This window comes from Clupea harengus, chromosome 14 (genome assembly GCF_900700415.2).
Source record: "Clupea harengus chromosome 14, Ch_v2.0.2, whole genome shotgun sequence".
Taxonomy (NCBI): Eukaryota; Metazoa; Chordata; class Actinopteri; order Clupeiformes; family Clupeidae; genus Clupea; species Clupea harengus.
Window position 1 is genome coordinate 6,708,207 of NC_045165.1, and position 5,000 is coordinate 6,713,206.

The 5,000-nt window shown below is 44.9% G+C and overlaps 1 protein-coding gene across 2 annotated transcripts in view; it reads right to left on the reverse strand.

Moving 5' to 3' along the window:
* gabrb1 (gamma-aminobutyric acid type A receptor subunit beta1) overlaps nt 1-5,000 on the reverse strand; it is a 41,567-nt gene that overhangs the window by 21,882 nt on the left and 14,685 nt on the right. Inside the window, exon 1 of one of the 2 annotated variants that reach the window (XM_031580322.2) lies at nt 736-882. The exons of the other annotated variant lie outside the window; for it this stretch is intronic. The gene's annotated coding sequence lies outside the window, so the exon portion shown is untranslated. Of the gene's footprint in view, nt 1-735; nt 883-5,000 lie in introns of those variants that run through there. 2 annotated transcript variants of the gene reach the window in all.

Here is a 5,000-nt window from a genome sequence, read left to right on the forward strand (position 1 = left end):
CAAACACACTGAAGCAGACCTCCAGTCATTACAGAATAATTATGCACATTCGCGCACACACACACACATACATGCACATTAGTGAATAATTACCCCCACAGCTTTCACACACTCCATCATTATGTGATTATGCAGCTGCATCTAATTACACATTCAGCACCCTGGTACATTCCAGCAGAGGAGAGGTGCATTATGGGCTTTTAAAAGAAGCATTAAAAGTCTAAGTTTGGGGTCGGCAGGCCGAGAGAAGATACGTTCTGGTACGGTGGGCTTCAGGATACAGGTATATTTTTGGCATTCAAGTGTCACAGTCAGGTACTCTCTGTAAGATTTCGGTTTAGATTAGCGTAAACAACAACATATTCCTGAACTCGGCGCAGAGGCCAAATAAATAAATAACAATGCCCTCATGAGTCACCCGCCACTGCCCAATGTTTTTCTTTTGTCCTTGAGGTGAGAGCACTTTAGTTAACAGCACTCTAGATTTTCTGCGTAGTCCACAAAACACTTAATAAATATTTACATAAAGCCATTTCTAACGGGGACAAAGTTCCATTGGCACTCAAATCTGACACTGAATAGTGGTGACAGCCTCCTTGTGAACGTATTGTTGTGTAGCTGGAGTTTGTGAACATGTTTCTCCGGATGTTTTAATGGTGTTTACAATGCCTAACTTAGGTACTTGCTCAAAGACTGACACGCACTTTTCCAAGGCCTACTATATTTTCTGCTTACCTGTGGTTCTCCTACAGACAGGCCCTCTTTGCTCACTACTAATTTAGACTGCCTGTGCCCTCCTTTGTAGAAAGAAATACTTGCCACTCTGCCACAATTTGTCACAGTTTCTAACTGTAGCAGATGATTTTCTGTCACGTCCCCATACCCCTCCTTTCCTGCTATGGACCTCCTGCTGAAGCCACAGCTGCAAACCCAATGATAAGAGTCACCGCCACTCTTGCCCAGTTTCTGTTTACTTGGTTCGGTCCTAATTGTTGATCTCTGCACTCTGCCCCATTAATAAACAGCTGCCAGACTGGCAGACGTGCAAACTGAGAGTTACATAGCTGATCCGATGCCTCGGCCATGACCTGGTGGGGTGTTTTGAAAATATGGGAGTTTATGAGAGTTGGTCGTAAAATGACCCGTACTCTTTTAACCTACTGGTCCTTGTGGCTTTCAAATCGATGTCTAGGTGGCAATGTTGCTTAAGAGAACCATCATATTTATGTACTGGCTCTATGAGGGATCAATTAAGGCCTTGATTAAAAATGGAAACCTCTTTATTTATCAGCCTCTCCAGACAATACATACACATGCATATGTATGGCTTATACATGACTTTAGTTTTGGATACAGTGTAAATGAGTAATATCAGAACATTCTGTTCCTATTATGACCTCATAGGGAGGCACGGAGTTTTAATCAGCAGGATAACACCGATTGGCTGCCTTAGGTGTTTCCTGTTCTGAAACTTTAAACCACACCCACATACGCAACTGGGTGGGCTGGTCAACCTAAACTAAAAGGTGTCCTGTTGCTGTGACAACTGAAAGTCAGCAGGGAGAAAGTGCATAGGGTTCCACCCGTGACGGCCATCACTTCAAGGGTCATATTAGCATACTGCATACTACACTAGTTTTGAACCAGCTTCATTAATATGAATGACTGCAACATTCACTGAGGTCACCTGGCACATGGTATGTGCTGTGGGGTATAAATAACCGATGAATGTCGATAAATGCCTATGTGATCTACTGAAAAGCTATTATTTGTGAAGTTATCTTAACCTCATTTATAAAATTGCTTTATTATAATGGATTATACATGATCACTATCTAATTTAATCATCATAAGGAACTGTAATCTAGAACAAAATATTTCTTCATGCATATTTTCCCGGTAGAAAAATGCCATGATGGATGATAAAGATATTAACTTTTCTGCTAAACTCCTGTAAAGATACATGGAATGCAGATGCTTAACAGGAACCACATTATGTGCATTTTGTGTACAAAATACAATTCTAAAACTAGACAAATTTGAATTTGGATTGAAATAACTAAATAGAAATCTTGATACCAGATTTGTGCTGTTCTACATCGAGGTGGTATGGTGGTAAACAACATGGGTTTGCTAGTGTGTGTCTGTGAGAGAGGTCAGAAATGATCAAACACACCACTGATTAGATGGTCTACGTGGCATGCATAAACACATGGACACACGCGCTCACACACACACGCACACGCACACACACACACACACACACACACACACACACACACACACACACACACACACACACACACACACACACACACACCAAAGCCCAGGCACACACACACACACACACACACACACACACACACACACACACACACACACACACACACACACACACACCAAAGCCCAGGCACACACACACACACACACACACACACCAAAGCCCAGGCACACAGAGGCACATAGATGTGCTGAAGAACACTTGAAGGTCATGTGAAGTGTGGCTGGCAGAGGGTACCTTGACTCCCTACATAAATCAGATGTACATTTTAATTTACAAATGTACATAGTAATTCCCTAAGGTTTGCTAACACGAAAGTTACATGCTTTTTATACGTTGTTTATCGCACTATTTTCCATGGGAAACTGCACATTTTTATCAGGTGTGGTGAGTCACAATGTCTGATTTTTTTTTTTTATTTGACTTCCTGCTTGGCCCTGATACCTTTATGTTGTGCATACAAATACATAGTTAAGGTCAGGCGCAACTGACCAAAGATCTCGTCCGGCACTAGATAAACAAACCCTGATGGTTAAGAGTGGGGAGCCGCTGACTCTCCCTGTGTGCGGATTAGTGCCTGAATCAAACCCGATTGTTGCGCTACATATGCCCCCCCTGGTGCTGCGCAGTCGTCCTTCGAACACTATTGCTGCAAGCGGCGTCCTCTCTGCTCCAATTTTAGCTGATGCCGTGGAGGTCAGGCCGTGGTTCCTCAGGGCTCCGTTCTCGGCCCTGCTTAGTATTCCTGTCTGCCCGATTCAAATGACTGCACTGCGGCAGCTTTAGTGGTGCTCACAGACCCAACACCACGACAGGCCACACAGAAGGGATGGAAAAAGAGAGAAAACAAAAAAAAAGTGAGGAAAAAAAAATTGAATGGAGATGATTTGGATCATCCATTCTGGAATTGTGCAAAAAAAAAAAGTCCCCACGGGGCATTTTTTCTGAATACACTTCAAATGTTACACTTGACTGCTGGTAACCTTCTGAGCGAAAGATCGAGATAGAGAAGAAGACAGAGAGAGAGAGTGAGAGAGTGAGAGAGAGAGAGAGAAAGAGAGAGAGAGAGAGTGAGAGAGAGAAAGAGAGAGAGAGAAAGAGGTGGGGGCTAGCAGTGCTGTTCGCTGCTCTCCTCTCCACTCCTTCTCTATCAGGCTAATCTGTGCTGCAACACTGCAGTTGAGATTCTCCTCACAGCATTCACAGTACACACACACACACGCACGCACACACATACACAGGCACACACACTCTTTCTCTCTCGCTCTCTCACACCAACCAGCATGGCTTGCAGTTTATAAAGATGCTTATGCAAGCACTTCAGAACCTACCCTAGAGGAAACAAACTTTCTGAAAAAGCTGACTGTTTTGGACATTTTACACATTCTATTACTCTGTTCTTAAACGAGAAAAACAACCCCCTCATGTCACCTACCTAAGAGTCCCAACAAAAAAAAAAAAGATTCATTCACACCATTCCAAGAACCATCATTCAGACGTTCTATCGCTGAGAAACACACAAAAAAGGCGGAAAAAAAGGACAGGCACCAAAAAAAACGTGGTCTCCGGGAAACAAGAGAAATGTGATGAACTGAGACGTAAGCCCTCTCCCCAAGTGTCTTCTCTGCTTGGAGAACATGGAAAACAGGATTCCTTGAATCCTCCTCCTCCTCCTCCTCCTCCTCCTCCTGCTAAGAAAGGCCTGATTCCACTGCTGCAGTTCCGCTCACATGGCGGGCAGGCAGCACATGTGAATCTCTCTGCTGCATGACTGCAGGTGTCCTCCTGCAGCCCCGGAGTGTGTGTGTTTTTCCTTTTCTTGCAAACATTTTTTTTTTTATTTTGCTGCTTGAGCGGTTTTTTTTGTAAATGTGGCTGTGTTATTCGGTGCACTGCAATGTCTCTCAGCTGGTCTGCAGAATGTATGTTTCTCTCCCTGAGAGAGAGGAGATGAGGTGATGCTGGTGTTTTTTTCCCCTGAGAGCTCAGAGAAAGGGAGAGAGAGAGAGAGAGAGAGAGAGAGAGGGATGGAGAGAGAGCGAGGAGGGAAAGAGAGAGAGAGAGAGAGACAGAAGCTTCTGGAGCACCTCCAAAACTCCAACACTCTAATCTGTCTATAATGTGAGGGAGAGGTGCAGTCTCACAGGACTGCGAGCTGTGAGTGTGTGAGCGAGTGTGGATGTGTGGTTGCGCCTGAATTAGTACAAATGTGAGAGACAGAGACAGAAGAAGATGGAGGGGAAGGAGAGATAAATAAAGAGGAGAGGAGAGAGACACTGAGAGAAAGAGAGAGAGAGAGAGAGATTGGGGGGGTGGGAGGGTCTCAGGTTTGCTCAGGACAAACGCCTCCTTTAACAGTCTATTATTAGCACCTGCTGTTGCCCCTGACGACCGTTTAAAAATCATCACTCCAGCGGCTCAACTTCTTCTGAGCAGTCGGTGCAGTGTGGCACCACTGCCGCCATATTCCTCTCGCTCGCTATCCCTCTCCCGTGCTCGCTCTCATTCTCCCTATTGCACACACACACACACACACACACACATACAGACACACTCTCTCCCTGTCTCTCGCTCCCTCTCTCTCTCTCTCTCTCTCTCTCACACACACACACACACACACACACACACACACACACACACAGACACACTCTCTCCCTGTCTCTCGCTCCCTCTCTCTCTCTCTCTCACACACACACACACACACACACACACACACACA